We start from the raw sequence: 19,756 nt of genomic DNA, 5'->3' as shown, positions 1-19,756 counted from the left end.
AATGTTTATATCAGATAAATGTTATTTACATTATTGGAATATTCACAATGAATGCACTAGTAATGTGTTACTTGGAATAGAGCAAGGATAGCAAGAACAGTGAAAGTAATACACAGATACATGTTTAAGGTAATTGTAACAGCAGCATTTATGTAGCAGTGAACTGAGTTCTCCACTAGTGTCAGTGAAGGAACATCCATGTGACAGTGAATGATGCTGTGATACGATACACCTATGAAAGCATAACTGTCCATTGTATCATATTTCAGCCTACACTTTTAAACATTTTTGCCTTATCAATGTAACATCATGTCAAAGTGCACTAGATTGCTTTCTTACTGTTTACTGAATGACCTTCCATGTTGTGATTAAATTGAAGGACAATATCACTAACGATGATATGCAGCAGGATTTTGGAAAATACACTCCTGGAAATTGAAATAAGAACACCGTGAATTCATTGTCCCAGGAAGGGGAAACTTTATTGGCACATTCCTGGGGTCAGATACATCACATGATCACACTGACAGAACCACAGGCACATAGACACAGGCAACAGAGCATGCACAATGTCGGCACTAGTACAGTGTATATCCACCTTTCGCAGCAATGCAGGCTGCTATTCTCCCATGGAGACGATCGTAGAGATGCTGGATGGAGTCCTGTGGAACGGCTTGCCATGCCATTTCCACCTGGCGCCTCAGTTGGACCAGCGTTCGTGCTGGACGTGCAGACCGCGTGAGACGACGCTTCATACAGTCCCAAACATGCTCAATGGGGGACAGATCCGGAGATCTTGCTGGCCAGGGTAGTTGACTTACACCTTCTAGAGCACGTTGGGTGGCACGGGATACATGCGGACGTGCATTGTCCTGTTGGAACAGCAAGTTCCCTTGCCGGTCTAGGAATGGTAGAACGATGGGTTCGATGACGGTTTGGATGTACCGTGCACTATTCAGTGTCCCCTCGACGATCACCAGTGGTGTACGGCCAGTGTAGGAGATCGCTCCCCACACCATGATGCCGGGTGTTGGCCCTGTGTGCCTCGGTCGTATGCAGTCCTGATTGTGGCGCTCACCTGCACGGCGCCAAACACGCATACGACCATCATTGGCACCAAGGCAGAAGCGACTCTCATCGCTGAAGACGACACGTCTCCATTCGTCCCTCCATTCACGCCTGTCGCGACACCACTGGAGGCGGGCTGCACGATGTTGGGGCGTGAGCGGAAGACGGCCTAACAGTGAGCGGGACCGTAGCCCAGCTTCATGGAGACGGTTGCGAATGGTCCTCGCCGATACCCCAGGAGCAACAGTGTCCCTAATTTGCTGGGAAGTGGCGGTGCGGCCCCCTACGGCACTGCGTAGGATCCTACGGTCTTGGCATGCATCTGTGCGTCGCTGCGGTCCGGTCCCAGGTCGACGGGCACGTGCACCTTCCGCTGACCACTGGCGACAACATCGATGTACTGTGGAGACCTCACGCCCCACGTGTTGAGCAATTCGGCGGTACGTCCACCCGGCCTCCCGCATGCCCACTACACGCCCTCGCTCAAAGTCCGTCAACTGCACATACGGTTCACGTCCACGCTGTCGCGGCATGCTACCAGTGTTAAAGACTGCGATGGAGCTCCGTATGCCACGGCAAACTGGCTGACACTGACAGCGGCGGTGCACAAATGCTGCGCAGCTAGCGCCATTCGACGGCCAACACCGCGGTTCCTGGTGTGTCCGCTGTGCCGTGCGTGTGATCATTGCTTGTACAGCCCTCTCGCAGTGTCCGGAGCAAGTATGGTGGGTCTGACACACTGGTGTCAATGTGTTCTTTTTTCCATTTCCAGGAGTGTATATTGCGTTTGACATTATAAATTACGTTGAAGGAAATGGTCTATTGACACACAGTCAACACGGATTTAGAAAACATCGTTCTTGTGAAACACAACTAGCTCGGTACTTGCATGAAGCGCTGAGTGCTATTGAGAAGGGGTTTCAGATTGATTCCGTATTTCTGGATTCCTGGAAGGCTTCGAACACACTATCACACAAGCGGCTTGTAGTGAAATTGCGTGCATATGGAATATCTTCTAAGTTCTGTGACTGGATTCGAGATTTCCTGTCAGAGAGCTCACAATTCGTAGTAACTGATGGCAAGTCATCGAGTGAAACAGAAGTGATTTCTGGCGTTCCCCAAGGTAGTGTTATAGGCTCTTTGCTGTTCCTTATCTATATAAACGATTTGGGAGACCAGCATTTTCAAACGACAGGGAATAAACATAGCATACACAACAGACAATTCTGTACAATAATACACCCCAAAATTGACAAAAAACAGAGACATATACCAGAAAGCAGGTATATATCAACTACAGTGTAGCACTCGTGAAGCCACACACATAGAACAAACAAGTAGAACATTTGATGTCAGATACAAAGAACACGTGAGAGCCTGGAAATATGTGACAAACCACTCCACATTTGCAGAACACCTAAGAGAAAATTACCACAAACCAACCACTAGAGAAGGTGGCATGAAAATAATTAGAATCAACAATAAAAAAACACCTCCTAACCATTCAAGAAAATTACCACATACAGAAAACCAAAGTAGAAGGGAAAATCCTGTTGAATGACGAAGAACACATGACAAGCAATTCATTATTTACACTAATAGATAAAATAATAGAATAACATTTGCAAAAAGGATTAATATAATAACACTGTCCAATATAATAATAATAGAACCCAACATCTTCACACTCACTCATCCATGAACCCCTGCACAGAATATTGAAACGAAAAGTCAAATCAGCTGTCACCAAAGTTTTCAACCACTCGCTAACAGCTAGTACACCCCCTCCCCCCCAAAAAAACTCGTCGGCTCTATCCCTCCATCTCTGTCTCTCTCACTCATACACACACACGGTATAAACATCATAAACAGAAGTTAGTCTGGAACATATACTTCGTTAGGTTGGCAACAAATAGGTACACATGCCAAAGAGGATGAAACACGTAATGGAGTCACAATATTTACGTTGTGAAAAACAGTGTTCGACGAAATAGTTGTATCGAGTGACAAAAGAACAATAGTACACCACCAAAAAGAGTGAGAAACATGATGTACAGTGTGAGGAAGGCCAGAACACAAAGTTGTGATTATGTGGCAGTGATGAAAGTGGTAGTGCGACCTCCAGAGCAGATGTGAGGAAACGCAGATCAGCAAATCGTAAGTAATTTACTTTTATACAAAAAAATCGCGAAGTGAACTGTTTAATAATCTAGAACTAACAAAACTGTATCGTTATAGATCCCACTGTTGATGCCTTAGAACAGGAAAACGTGAAACGCATATGGGGTAAATAAAGTAACTAGCAGCAGGAAAAGGCAGTTTTATTTACAAAACAAGTACTTCTATATTTTCCTATGACTCTCCATCCAAGATAACATGCTTCGTCGTACCTACCAAAAAGTTCTCAATCTTCTCACAAATTTCACTTGATACCCCATATGACAGAACTTTTGACAGTAAGCATAGGTGAGGTAGTGAGTCAAATGATTTTTGGAAATCAAGAAATACTGCAGCTTCCTGATCGTTTTGATCCAAAGCTGTCAGTATATCATGTGAGAAAAGTGCAAGCTGGGTTCTGTGTGATCAATGTTTTCTGAATCCGCGCTGGTTGGTATGGAGGAGGTCATTCTGTTCAAGATACCTCATTATGTTCTAAGATTCTACAACAAATTGATGTCAATGATATTGGATGGTAGTTTTGTGGATCACTTCTACTACCATTCTTGTAGACATGTTTCACCTGTACTTTTTTCCAAGTACTGGGAATGGTTTTTTGTTCAAGGTATCTATGATAGATTTTAGTTAGAAGAGGAGGTAACTCAGCCATAAATTCACTATAGAGTCTCACAGGGATTCTATCGCCTCCTGGGAGCTTTGTCCAATTTTAACGATTTCAGCTGTTTTTCAACACCAATGACACTAATACTCAGTCTCTTGATTTTCAGTGGTACGAGGATTAAACTGGTGCAATTATCATGGGTATTCCTTTCCAAAGAAACATTTGAAAACTGAGTTAAGCATTTCATCTTTTGCTTTGGTACCCTCAATTTCAGTTCCTTTCTGATTCGGTAGGGGCTGGACACCAGCTTTGCTGCCACTAACAGCCTTTCCATATGACCAGAATTTCTTTTGGTTTTGTGAAATATCATTTGAGAATATTCTGCTTTGTTAGCCGTTAGAGGCTTTACGTGTTGCCCCCTTGACAGCCAAATTCGTTTCATTCAACATCTCTGTATCTATAGACCTACTCTTCGTTTTACACCTATTGTGCAGTAATTTCTGTTTCTTTAGAAGTTTCTTTACAGTGACTGTTTACAGTACCATGTAGGCTCCCTCCCATTAGGGAATGTTCTACTGGGTACATAGTTTAAAGGCACATCTGTGGGAAAAGCGTACTTTAAGTACAAAATATTTGAAACAAAATAAATAAAGAAATAAAATATCAGTTAAAACCTAAGTACTATGAAATGTAATAAGTAAATAAATCAAGAATCAATTAAAAATTTAGTACCATGAACGGTTGTATCAACTGTAGGATACAACCTCAGAAACAAATACAGAATTATGTCCCTCATACCAAAGCCATTATCAAGCATGCCTAACAAGAGTAATGTATTAACAAACATTATTTAATTAAGAAATTACTTAATTATTTTAATAAGTGTGGCTCACTTCCTAGCAATTATCCATGCATTAACCCATCAGAATCAATAATAAAAAAAATTAAACTGGCGCCTTTGTATCACAGCCAGTTATTTTATATACTAGATTGTGTTTCTTTGGTGCATAGACGATGTGAATATATATGAGGAGTCATTACCATTGAGAAATTGTAACAACCATACAGGAGAGAAATTTAATGGAAATTGCGATTAAACTTGGAATCTGTATTGAAAAATAGGATCCAAGGTAAGATACCACATTGATACTTTAGCATGCTAGTTGAAGTGCACTCCAGACTTGTAGTTTGCTTTGTATCTTCGATAAAAATTTTCTGAAATTGTAGCAGTCACTTTTGCTCATAATCACGAATTGTAATTTATTTTACCGAACAGACCTCTACAACAATAGACCTACATTATTTTAGAAAACAGCCGAATTATGTATTGTACAGCGCAAAATGGCGAGCACCCATTACACCTTAATGTTTCCCAATCAACTGCTATTCTTGCTCACTAAAAATACATTGTTGCCTCACTGTATTTGACCAAATGAATTTTCACGAATTTAATTTAAGGATTTTTTCCTTCCACAATGCATTACATGTAGCATGATAATAACACACAAACATTTTACGAAAATGGAGCACGATGTACGACAAACACAAACAGAATCTGATATTGACACTGAACAGAATATTAACCATAACTTATGTTGACACAGACGTTCATGAGCAGTCGAAAGTTGAAATGCCTAGTGCCGACCACTAGTCAATTATTAAAAGCCAGCTCTGAACCAATTGTTGACCTGACATCAAATGACGTGACACAGACAGAGTAGTTTCAGTTGGCAAATATCGCTAATTTGCTTAATATTATAATCAAGCAAAGGACCGAAAATAAAAGAAGACAGTGACGCATGAATGTCATCAATACAAAAGTGTATGACCAGAAATATACAGAATCATATGGACAAAAATAAAAAAGATACTGACGTGCATATCGATGGACTATGAGCAGACATACAAAAAGATATGACAGTACTAAAAAGGAGCCATGACGAGATTAAGACCAATTTGATAACACTAAAAACCAGTAACGACACTTTATACAAAAGGATAGATGAGATAAACGCACGACTGAGCGGATAAACGTCTGAACTTGATCAAAGATTTTCCGAACTAAATTTACAACGTCAAGGACGTAAAAAACATTCAGAGTGAAGTGAAAAACATAAATGCCACATGTGAAGGTGTTGCGACTTGAGTCAAGTGTTTCCCATCAATAACTATGCAGTTTACACGAATTGAAGACAAGGTAAAAACGTTGACCAAACAGTTAACAGACAAGGTTCAGTTAGACATGGAAAAATTTTGGCAAACATAACTGAAGAACTTCACAATTGAATTGACGAGGACAAATATTTCGATCAATGCATAAACGAAAAATTACCGACAGTTGTGCATGGTACCTTGACTGAATTTGTTAAAAATAATAAACACATCATAGCTTGATGCAGCACAAAGCAGTGCAGCACACCAAAAACATTTTAATGACTATGTGCAACAATGCTGTACTAATGGTCATAGTCAAAATGTTCAATATGGAAATGAAAATCGATACAAGTATGACATGTATCCCATGTACACACCATACACACCACATTGTCAGCAAAACACACCAGCATGTACATCACCAAATCACAATCGTCATATAAATAGACAATATGTTCCTGTACATTCAGGCAGTAAGCATTATGATAAATCACTATATCACAGTCGTGATATCTGTGGACAATATATTCCCTGGTATTTAGCCGATGAGCTCTACAATCATGTCAGTCAAAGAAACAGGTATTACAGTGCTGAAGAGGAAGTAAGCTTAATCAGCATCGCCTATTTCAGCCGCTTATTCTGGAAAAAACGTAGTGTACAACCTGTGATTTTTCCCAAAGCATTCAGAAACGCGTTGCCCAGATCATAGAGTGACTGGAATAGTATTTCATAAGTAGTGGATTACATCCAGGGAGATGCAGCTGTCTGACAAACTACAAAGCTGACAGATGCGTAACTTACGAACTTTCGAGCAATTCGAAATATCTTTCTTGGCCAAATTTTGCTCTTTAACTGTTCAAGAGCATCTCAGAAAACAGATCATGGAATCAGATCCTTTCAATGCCAAATATGGTAATTTACAAAGCTATTTTGAGAAATACCTAAACATGACAAATTTTCTAGACTAACCCGTTGCTATGTGTGATATACGCCGCCCACTAAAAGCGAGACTACCATTCTATATCAAAGAGAAACTACTGCACATTCCCGAATTCCCGACAACGATGGAGAATATTTTTTGACCGTGCTAGCTTCAGTTGATATGCTATATGAAGATCAATGGTGCGGGCGGGAAAACAGCAACCACAGTGTTTACATAAGTGGTATGGAGGGCACGTGGGTTAGCCAATATAATCCTGGCTCGCCAGCTGCAGCAGAATCCGCAACCTGCCTTCGCAAACCAATTTACTTATCATAATCAGCAGACAAATTCTAACATGAGTGGTAATCAGAACATCACATACATGACAGATGGTAACCCAAAGATGAGGCGCTAAAACAATAATGGTAATGATAGGAATGGAAACAACTGGAACTCGAATACGAATAAAACCAACTATCAGTCAATACACTGATACCAAAACACTGGTCCACCACCACAATACAACAACAACGACACATGTCTGTGTCAAGTGCCGCCACAGCCAATGCAAAACCAAAACTGGACTTTGCCTACTTATCAGGAGGTAAGTCACAGTGTTCAACGAGAAAAACCTCAACAGGGTGGAGAGTGGAATCGGCAGTACCCGAACGTGAATGCAATTGAAATATCAGGTGAAACTCCACCTCCACCTGCACCGAATACTACGTTGACAAACTAATGACAGTCACCACTGAGTCCCAGGTTGCGGCTGATGATAGTTTGGGGGCAACTTCAAAACTTAATCATTGTTTAGTACACCCACAAAATAACAACACAATAACTATATTGTAAATAATTTTAAGCAACAACCAATATTGTTTATACGTTACAATCATGATGAGAATTTATGAAAGAACTATTGGAGGAAAACACACAATGTCATTCATCGACCAATGAAATAGTTTCAGCAACAACTGTTGGTATAGTAGGAAATATTCCAACCAGTATTGTCTTGGATACACTAGCTACTGTGAGTGTTTTATCAGACACGTTTTATAAGAAAATAATAGAATTTGAACCAGTGCCTGTATTTCCTGCATAAAAATGTAAAATTTCGATTGCCGTATCAAGTAAGTCAAGTAAATTACACTTTACACAAAATCCTGTTAAAACAAGAAGGCCACGAAACGAACACACAGACAGTTGTATTAGGTGAAGAGTGTAATGATTTAAGAACATTGATTAGTCATAAGTTACAAGAAACAACTGCTGTTACTGATGATGAACATAATGAACTTTCTGAACTTCTAAGTATGTACAGATTTTTGCGAAACGACCAGGTCTCATTAAGACGTATATTTACAAAATTGAAGTCAAGATGCACCAGATTTTCTTTCATAAGCCTTACAATGTACCATTATCTCAGAGACCTGCGGTGTGGAATGATGTCAAACAGATGTTACAGTGGAAGATTATAGAACCTTCTACATTTTCTTACTGTAGTCCATTACTTGTTGTAATGAAGCCTAATGGAAACATTAGATTGGTGTCATATGCTCAAGCTATAAATGAGATTCTATTACCACTGCGCCAAAGCCTGAGAACTTAGAGAAACAAATGCAAAAATATTTCAACACTATGTACTATTCCACCAATGACATGAAAAACTCGTTTTCGCAAGTGACAATCACTCCTAATTCCAGGAAATATGCTGATTTTACATTCGGGAGGGGGTGAAGGTATCAGTTCTGCGGTCTACCTTTTGGACTGAATGTCAGTTATGGTGTCTTCATAACTGCTTTGGATACAGTGCTTCAAGATAAATTAGTAGAAGGTGTGACACATAAAGAAGATGACATTCTGGTCACCACAAAGATATAGAAAGAACATCACGAAATACTTGAAAAAATTCTGTACAAATTTGCACAAGGTGGTGCAACAGCAAATCTTAAGAAATCTAAATTTGCTTGTAGTGAGATAAGGTATATAGAGCATATAATAAATCCACAAGTTACACGTTCTGATCTGCATAAGTTGCTATTAAAAATTTTCCTAATAGATGTACCAAAAAACCATTGAAGTCGCTTCTAGACTCTGTTCTTTCTTCCAGTGTTACCTGCCACAACTATTAATCAGTAAACACATTTTAGCTTTACTTAAGGAAAAACATGTATGGATCTGGACAGAGCAGTGTCAGCCAGATTTAGAAAACATAAAACGTGCGTTAGTAAATTCAAACACTTTAAACCATCTGGGATTTTAGTCTACATTTTTGTATGACATGTGGCATGTGAGTCACACACACACACACACACACACACACACACACACATGTATACATATATATATATATATATATATATATATATACCACAAATCTTATGGCGATATTTACCCATAAGCAACGCAAAAAATATTAGTGAGGCAGTGAAATTGACAAATTGTACTGTCAGACAACATCAATCCATGACTGATAGACATGTACAATAAATGAGATTACAACCAAACATTTCAGCCTTGAAGCAGATTAGGTACACGTCATGTAGAATAAATTATGATCACATCAAACCAAGGCCATATACACAAACTGCTCAACCCCAATACGCGAAATCTCTGTAGTTTTGAACTAAAATTCGTTTTGTATGAAGTTTATCTATTAGTATATGTGTGCCTGAGACTGTTTGCTGATTTTATCAAAATGTCGTGTCTAACATTTCTCTTTTCAGATTACATCACTTTATAATATAAAGTTTGGTTGAGAAATCTATAAAATCTGTAAAATATGTAAATATTTGAAAATGTGTGTAGAGCAAAATGTGATATATAAAGCAATAATAATCAAAATTTGTAGTATGTAACAAATACGGGTAAAAATATAAAACTAAAGTAAAAAGGAGGGTGAAGGGACATTTTCGTACATTTCAATGACTGTGATGGCGATGAAACATTTGTGTAAAAAAATTAAAAAACATTCTGTGTACATCGCAAGACAGACTGTAATCACGATGTAACAATATATGTGAAAGTGCAATGACATTTCTCGTACATCGCCTACTGCGATGGAACAGTACGCAATTATAAACACCTAAACTACTGGACCTATAGTTGCAATGCATAAGCACTGAAGACAGCTCTACGTGTGGAGGTCTTTTTGGATAAGATTTCAGCGAATGAAATGTACTCGGAATGCGACGGCCTGTCACCTACATTAATCATGGATCGATGCCAGAATATTGCCATCTGATGTCTCATGCCCTTGCCTTCATGGAACAAGATATTGTGCAATGGTCATCGACTGATTTTCATCCACACGATGAATGAACTAGGAAAAGAGTGAAGGAAAGTACGAACAAAGTCACATATGATATCGAACAGTGAACAAGAAGCTCGATGTACAACCACATTTGCATAACATAAAACACTAGAAACAATGCTTATCGCTGTTTTATTATTGTATATGTGTATGAATGACGAACAACGGCTCGTCGTAGAAAGACTGGAAATCTGTAACCAAAAGACATTCTAAAAGCAATAAACCGTGTCCAATGAGACAATTAACGAAAACGAAATGTATTCGTATAAACAGATGTAATAGTTTTAAGACTATTTTACCTGTTATACACTCCTGGAAATGGAAAAAAGAACACATTGACACCGGTGTGTCAGACCCACCATACTTGCTCCGGACACTGTGAGAGGGCTTTACAAGCAATGATCACACGCACGGCACAGCGGACACACCAGGAACCGCGGTGTTGGCCGTCGAATGGCGCTAGCTGCGCAGCATTTGTGCACCGCCGCCGTCAGTGTCAGCCAGTTTGCCGTGGCATACGGAGCTCCATCGCAGTCTTTAACACTGGTAGCATGCCGCGACAGCGTGGACGTGAACCGTATGTGCAGTTGACGGACTTTGAGCGAGGGCGTATAGTGGGCATGCGGGAGGCCGGGTGGACGTACCGCCGAATTTCTCAACACGTGGGGCGTGAGGTCTCCACAGTACATCGATGTTGTCGCCAGTGGTCGGCGGAAGGTGCACGTGCCCGTCGACCTACGACCGGACCGCAGCGACGCACGGATGCACGCCAAGACCGTAGAATCCTACGCAGTGCCGTAGGGGACCGCACCGCCACTTCCCAGCAAATTAGGGACACTGTTGCTCCTGGGGTATCGGCGAGGACCATTCGCAACCGTCTCCATGAAGCTGGGCTACGGTCCCGCACACCGTTAGGCCGTCTTCCGCTCACGCCCCAACATCGTGCAGCCCGCCTCCAGTGGTGTCGCGACAGGCGTGAATGGAGGGACGAATGGAGACGTGTCGTCTTCAGCGATGAGAGTCGCTTCTGCCTTGGTACCAATGATGGTCGTATGCGTGTTTGGCGCCGTGCAGGTGAGCACCACAATCAGGACTGCATACGACCGAGGCACACAGGGCCAACACCCAGCATCATGGTGTGGGGAGCGATCTCCTACACTGGCCGTACACCACTGGTGATCGTCGAGGGGACACTGAATAGTGCACGGTACATCCAAACCGTCATCGAACCCATCGTTCTACCATTCCTAGACCGGCAAGGGAACTTGCTGTTCCAACAGGACAATGCACGTCCGCATGTATCTCGTGCCACCCAACGTGCTCTAGAAGGTGTAAGTCAACTACCCTGGCCAGCAAGATCTCCGGATCTGTCCCCCATTGAGCATGTTTGGGACTGTATGAAGCGTCGTCTCACGCGGTCTGCACGTCCAGCACGAACGCTGGTCCAACTGAGGCGCCAGGTGGAAATGGCATGGCAAGCCGTTCCACAGGACTCCATCCAGCATCTCTACGATCGTCTCCATGGGAGAATAGCAGCCTGCATTGCTGCAAAAGGTGGATATACACTGTACTAGTGCCGACATTGTGCATGCTCTGTTGCCTGTGTCTATGTGCCTGTGGTTCTGTCAGTGTGATCATGTGATGTATCTGACCCCAGGAATGTGTCAATAAAGTTTCCCCTTCCTGGGACAATGAATTCACGGTGTTCTTATTTCCATTTCGAGGAGTGTAGATGTAATTGCATATTTTCTTCTGAATACTCCATGTAGTGTTCTGTCGCTGTGATCATTTCCGCACAAGCTAATAAACTATCAGTAGCTTGTTGCGAGATGGACCAGTAGCGTAATGACTCTTAGCCTTGCTTGAAAATGCATGACTGCACTCGTGTGTGGCAGTCACTACGACCATTGAAATGTACCTGGCGCAACCATCACATTCAAATTTGTGTACCTTGCATTGTTTGCGAACACGACTTGTAAATGTAGAATAAGATGTGCTTTAGGATGAATTTCTCACCTGCAATTGCCCCACAATTCGGGGACCAATATAAAGGCACGTCTGCGGGAAGAGTGTCCGCAGCTCGTGGTCTTGCGGTAGCGTTCTCGCTTCCCGTGCACGGGGTCCCGGGTTCGATTCCCGGCGGGGTAAGAGATTTTCTCTGCCTCGTGATGACTGGGTGTTGTGTGTCTTTCATCATCATTTCATCATCATTGACTCGCAAGTCGCCGAAGTGGCGTCAGGCGTCAACTAAAGAGGACTTGCAATACGGCGGCCGAACCCGCTTGGGGACCTCCCGGCCAACAATGCCATACGATCATTTCATTTCATTTTGCGGGAAGAGTGGATTTTAAGTACAAAATATTAGAAACGTAATAAATAAATGTGCAAAGTATCAATTAAAAATTAAGGACTATGAATGCTTGTATCAACTGTAGGATACAAGCTCAGAAACAACGTAGAATTAAGCCCCCCAATTGTTGTTGTGAATTGGATGGCAACTTTTCATTTTAGAAGTGAGCCAAGACGGACACTTTTCTGCGATTACAGTACATTTATACAGCACACTGCCATTATCATTTATATTTTATAGAGGCGCTATAATACCAGGCGCATTCACATATTCTCGCATACAGCAACTGATTTAATGTATGTCTCATTGTAAATTTATTGCTTATGTGTGATAATTGAATCATCTTGACATGGCTAAAAGTTCTGTGTTCATTAAATGCACATAAATAGTCCAGTATGAACCATTTCTTCAATGAGTAAATGTTTTCAAAGTCCAATAAAACAAGTTTTCATTTGAAGAGATAGCCGCGAATGAGTAAAAGAAAAGAACAGACATTATGAAAAAGCGATTGGCAACTGTGCCAAACAAGAATAATGTTAACAAACCTCCCCTCTCGTGTATTTATCCATGCATGAACACACCAGAATTAATAAAAATAAATAAGACAGCTATCCAGGGCATGGTCAATTATTCTTTAAACTTGAGCCATAGTTCATCTCATGCTTCTGTCATTTGCTGATTTTTTTCAAGTTCCTCACTAATATATGGTACTGCTGATTTTTATCTACTTTACTGAACATACACATCTTTCTGCTTGGTTTACTTGTCCTAAATAACTGAAAGAATTAGTTACTTCTCACAGAATTAATGTAATGTTAAAACAGCTAAAGTAACCCTATTTTTCTCATACATATTGTACGCTTTTTGAGCAATAATTTTTATTTTTAAATTATAAATTTGTTGTTTTACTAGATAGTAGATTGCCTGGAAGAGTCTCACACAGTCTAGTGATATGCAACAATCTTCAGAGGGTATTGGTTCGTAACAGACCAGTTTAGGAGATTTACTGCAGCAGTGGATACCATAACTCTTAGTTCATTTAGGTAATTTAAGTTCCCAGATTCCATTTAACAGTAAATTATAATGCTAATACTATGTTCACACCAGTAATCTCTACCATGTGAACTATATGAAACACATAAGATCTTGAAACAGCTATGCAACAAACCCACAGAACTTATTAAATAGTAGGAGTGTCTGAAATTATCGTATTCTGTTCTAAATAATTGAACAATGAAATCTTATGATGTAGTGCCACTTAACTCTCATCTGGTGGTCAAAACACATGAAATTATATCTGCTCTACTACTGTCAATCAGCAGAACAAATGTACATGATGTATATCTTTATTATCAAACCAATTACAATAATTCACAACATACTGCAGCCTGATATCTGTAAACAAATCATGAAACGGAACTTCCATGTAAAAGAAAAGAATTCTTATGGATAATGAATGAAGGGTATAATCATATGTAAATTAAAAACATGGTAGGAACTTTCAATGTACTTTCATCTTCATGAAATTAAAAAACTAACTGGCTGATTGTTTGTTTCCCATATTTAATTCAAATTCCTGTAATAACATTGTAATATGCCTGAATGGTATGACTAAAATTGCTGAGAGAATTTGCAACTGTAAAGTACATGAGTCAATTCATTTGGATGTAATTAGTTCAGAATTAATATCAGCGATCTGCAATGGTAAAAATGAAAACATTGTGTCCTCAGAGTCTTGCATGGCAGCATATCTGAATAATATCTCCTCGGTTTTCAACCTGCGTTAATTCCAATAAAATTCGAACTGACATGGCTTGAAAACCAGAAAGATCTTATTCAATGAAAAGAATGTTTGGAATGACACATAAATGAGAAAGCCAGTTCGCCTGGTACATTGTTGATTGGGGGTTTTGTGATGCAACATCTATGTAACCATCTGCAATAAATCTGCAATGAGAAGTATTAAGGTGTACCTGATTCTTATTTCACAATACACACTGATTGAACCTAAAACGTGAATCCAGTTCTCGACAAAGCACTCCACGACAATGAACAGATCACAATATGAGTATTCTGAGTTAGATCACCGGCTCAGCCTGTTTACATTCAATCAAGCTTCTGACAGAAATGATTTTACTTAAATACATTTTCGTTTAAGGAAGAACATCTTACATCTCAAAGTGATGGGAGTTGTTAAGTGTCACCAGAAATAAAAAGGAATATAACAAATTTTATGTATGAATTTATAGTTATTCAGGAACCATGAACTGCTCTGAGAAGTGAAATGGTGGCTGGTGTTGAAATTCATATTAAGAAGCAGTACAATAAAAACATTTTGGTTTGGAAGTGATTATCATTTTGATGTTTGTGTTATAGTAGTAGAATTGATGGAAAGTTCATTGTAATAGTCATGGTATGATGGGTTCCATCTGATGACTCTGAATTTTTCGTGATATAATTACACATGTTAATGTTATAGTAGTAGAATTGATGGAAACTTCATTGTAATAGTCATGGTATCTCATGGCTCTAAATTTTTGATGAAATAGTTACACATGTTAATGTTAAAACAACATTTTAATGTACAGTCAAGGCAAAAAGCTGTTATCAGCTATAGTCAAGTCCCTTGTTATTTCTTATAACCTAACTCTTCCTCATACAGTTTATAACAAAGTTATGGTAGTCAGTAGTGCTGTTAAAGATGCATCTCTACAATCACATACAGTCTGCAAACAAATTGACCTAATACTTGTGGTTTAACTACAGCCTAATGAATTAAAAAGGAAAAAATTAATTAGGATTCTGCAAAGAGGAACCCATTTACCAGCAGGGAAAAACGAAATGCGTTCTGTAAAGTAACCTACAGTTCCAAAGATAAATATTTCAAAACAAGTGTAATAATATTATAATACTAGTTTATTGAAATTTATATTCTACAAGCACTGTTGGGGATAAAGATATTAAAAGCAAGTGCTCAGAGCCATATATATATATACAACAACAAAACTAGAATTTATCACAAGTTTGGCATAAATGCAAATGACTATGTTAACACATTATCATATATACAGTTACTGCGTGATTTATCGCACGTGTGGTTGCTACATTACGTTTGATAATTTTACATTATAAGATTCCATTTCAATTCGTGAGGAATTCATTTATGAAGTAGAAGCTGTGATCTATCAGAAACGATTTAAGCTTTTTTTGAAAGAGCTTTCTCTCTTTAATAATTTGATGTTGTTAAGAAGGTGATAATATAATAGTGTACCTCTGTGAAGAACACTTTTTTTGAAATTCTGATGTCCTGTCATAGAAGGAATTGATGTTATTGCTGTTTCTTGTTCGATGACCATGCACAGAGCTGTTTTGCTGATATGCATTGAAGTTTCCTAAATATTCTCTTGTAGAGACGATACTTTGAATTATGTACAGGTGTGGAATGGTCAGTATCTTTGTGTTGGGAAAAGAGGGAGACACACACATTGTTTCTGTACATTGCATATGATTCTGATACTTGTTTTTGAGTTTCGAATATGGATTGACAATAAGATGCATTCCCCCGAATATTATTCCATATCTAATAGCAGACTGGAAATGTGCATGATATGCCTGTATTTCTGTTTCACTCTTACAGCTTGTCTTAAGTATCCAAAGCATATAACAGATTCTACATCTACATCTACATCTATACTCCGCGAGCCACCTTACGGTGTGTGGCGGAGGGTACTTATTGTACCACTATCTGATCCCCCCTTCCCTGTTCCATTCACGAATTGTGCGTGGCAAGAACGACTGCTTGTAAGTCTCCGTATTTGCTCTAATTTCTCGGATCTTTTCGTTGTGATCATTACGCGAGATATATGTGGGCGGTAGTAATATGTTGCCCATCTCTTCCCGGAGTGTGCTCTCTCGTAATTTCGATAATAAACCTCTCCGTATTGCGTAACGCATTTCTTGAAGTGTCCGCCACTGGAGCTTGTTCAGCATCTCCGTAACGCTCTCGCGCTGACTAAATGTCCCCATGACGAATCGCGCTGCTTTTCACTGGATCATGTCTATCTCTTCTATTAATCCAACCTGGTAAGGGTCCCATACTGATGAGCAATACTCAAGAATCGGACGAACAAGCGTTTTGTAAGCTACTTCTTTCGTCGATGAGTCACATTTTCTTAGGATTCTTCCTATGAATCTCAACCTGGCGCCTGCTTTTCCCACTATTTGTTTTATGTGATCATTCCACTTCAGATCGCTCCGGATAGTAACTCCTAAGTATTTTACGGTCGTTACCGCTTCCAATGATTTACCACCTATGGCATAATCATACTGGAATGGATTTCTGCCCCTATGTATGCGCATTATATTACATTTATCTACGTTTAGGGAAAGCTGCCAGCTGTCGCACCATTCATTAATCCTCTGCAGGTCTTCCTGGAGTACGTACGAGTCTTCTGATGTTGCTACTTTCTTGTAGACAACCGTGTCATCTGCAAATAGCCTCACGGAGCTACCGATGTTGTCAACTAAGTCATTTATGTATATTGTAAACAATAAAGGTCCTATCACGCTTCCTTGCGGTACTCCCGAAATTACCTCTACATCTGCAGATTTTGAACCGTTAAGAATGACATGTTGTGTTCTTTCTTCTAGGAAATCCTGAATCCAATCACAAACCTGGTCCGATATTCCGTAAGCTCGTATTTTTTTCACTAAACGTAAGTGCGGAACTGTATCAAATGCCTTCCTGAAGTCCAGGAATACGGCATCAATCTGCTCGCCAGTGTCTACGGCACTGTGAATTTCTTGGGCAAATAGGGCGAGCTGAGTTTCACATGATCTCTGTTTGCGGAATCCATGTTGGTTATGATGAAGGAGATTTGTATTATCTAAGAACGTCATAATACGGGAACACAAAACATGTTCCATTATTCTACAACAGATTGACGTAAGCGAAATAGGCCTATAATTATTCGCATCTGATTTATGACCCTTCCTGAAAATGGGAACGACCTGCGCTTTCTTCCAGTCGCTAGGTACTTTACGTTCTTCCAGAGATCTACGATAAATTGCTGATAGAAAGGGGGCAAGTTCTTTAGCATTATCACTGTAGAATCTTAAGGGTATCTCGTCTGGTCCGGATGCTTTTCCGCTACTAAGTGATAGCAGTTGTTTTTCAATTCCGATATCGTTTATTTCAATATTTTCCATTTTGGCGTCCGTGCGACGGCTGAAGTCAGGGACCGTGTTACGATTTTCCGCAGTGAAACAGTTTCGGAACACTGAATTCAGTATTTCTGCCTTCCTTCGGTCGTCCTCTGTTTCGGTGCCATCGTGGTCAACGAGTGACTGAATAGGGGATTTAGATCCGCTTACCGATTTTACATATGACCAAAACTTTTTAGGGTTCTTGTTTAGATTGTTTGCCAATGTTTTATGTTCGAATTCGTTGAATGCTTCTCTCATTGCTCTCTTTACGCTCTTTTTCGCTTCGTTCAGCTTTTCCTTATCAGCTATGATTCGACTACTCTTAAACCTATGATGAAGCTTTCTTTGTTTCCGTAGTACCTTTCGTACATGATTGTTATACCACGGTGGATCTTTCCCCTCGCTTTGGACCTTAGTCGGTACGAACTTATCTAAGGCGTACTGGACGATGTTTCTGAATTTTTTCCATTTTTGTTCCACATCCTCTTCCTCAGAAATGAACGTTTGATGGTGGTCACTCAGATATTCTGCGATTTGTGCCCTATCACTCTTGTTAAGCAAATATATTTTCCTTCCTTTCTTGGCATTTCTTATTACACTTGTAGTCATTGATGCAACCACTGACTTATGATCACTGATACCCTCTTCTACATTCACGGAGTCGAAAAGTTCCGGTCTATTTGTTGCTATGAGGTCTAAAACGTTAGCTTCACGAGTTGGTTCTCTAACTATCTGCTCGAAGTAATTCTCGGACAAGGCAGTCAGGATAATGTCACAAGAGTCTCTGTCCCTGGCTCCAGTTCTGATTGTGTGACTATCCCATTCTATACCTGGTAGATTGAAGTCTCCCCCTATTACAATAGTATGATCACGAAACTTCTTCACGACGTTCTGCAGGTTCTCTCTGAGGCGCCCAACTACTACGGTTGCTGATGCAGGTGGTCTATAGAAACATCCGACTATCATATCTGACCCACCTTTGATACTTAACCCAGATTATTTCACATTCGCATTCGCTAATAACTTCACTGGATATTATTGAATTCTTTACTGCTATAAATACTTCTCCACCATTGGCGTTTATCCTATCCTTGCGGTATATATTCCATTCTGTGTCTAGGATTTCGTTACTGTTCACTTCCGGTTTTAACCAACTTTCCGTTCCTAATACTATATGCGCACTATTTCCTTCAATAAGAGATACTAATTCAGGAACCTTGCCCTGGATACTCCTGCAGTTTACCAATATTACGTTAACTTTTCCTGTTTTTGGTCTCTGAGGACGGACGTTCTTTATCAACGATGATAATGTTCTCTCTGGTAAGCCGTCAGGTATTTTATCGTTTCGCCCAAGGGGGGGTCCCTCTAACCTAAAAAACCCCCGTGTGCACGCCACACGTACTCTGCTACCCTAGTAGCTGCTTCCGGTGTGTAGTGCACGCCTGACCTGTCTAGGGGGGCCCTACAGTTCTCCACCCAATAACGGAGGTCGATGAATTTGCAACCATTATAGTCGCAGAGTCGTCTGAGCCTCTGGTTTAGACCCTCCACACGGCTCCAAACCAGAGGACCGCGATCGACTCTGGGCACTATGCTGCAGATATTAAGCTCAGCTTGCACTCCGCGTGCGATGCTGGTTGTCTTCACCAAATCAGCCAGCCGCCGGAAGGAACCAAGGATGGCCTCAGAACCCAAGCGGCAGGCGTCATTCGTTCCGACATGTGCTACTATCTGCAGCCGGTCACACCCAGTGCGTTCAATAGCTGCCGGAAGGGCCTCCTCCACATTACGGACGAGACCCCCCGGCAAGCACACCGAGTGCACACTGGCATTCTTCCCCGACCTACCCGCTATTTTCCTGAGGGGCTCCATAACCCGCCTAACGTTGGAGCTCCCTATAACTAATAGGCCCGCCCTCTGTGACTGTCGGGACCTTGCCGGAGAATCGGCCACTGGCCCAACAGG

The 19,756-nt window shown here is 40.5% G+C and overlaps 1 protein-coding gene across 1 annotated transcript in view; it reads left to right on the top strand.

Moving 5' to 3' along the window:
* The first annotated feature begins 3,188 nt into the window (after nt 1–3,188).
* Nucleotides 3,189–19,756, top strand: part of LOC126204006 (uncharacterized) — a 127,509-nt gene continuing 110,941 nt past the window's right edge. The window contains exon 1 of the mRNA XM_049938436.1: nt 3,189–3,225. The gene's annotated coding sequence lies outside the window, so the exon portion shown is untranslated. The remainder of the gene's footprint in view (nt 3,226–19,756) is intronic.

This window comes from Schistocerca nitens, chromosome 9, assembly GCF_023898315.1.
Source record: "Schistocerca nitens isolate TAMUIC-IGC-003100 chromosome 9, iqSchNite1.1, whole genome shotgun sequence".
Lineage (NCBI taxonomy): Eukaryota > Metazoa > Arthropoda > Insecta > Orthoptera > Acrididae > Schistocerca > Schistocerca nitens.
Note: the sequence above shows the minus strand (reverse complement) of the source record. Positions and strands in the feature narration are given on the sequence as shown.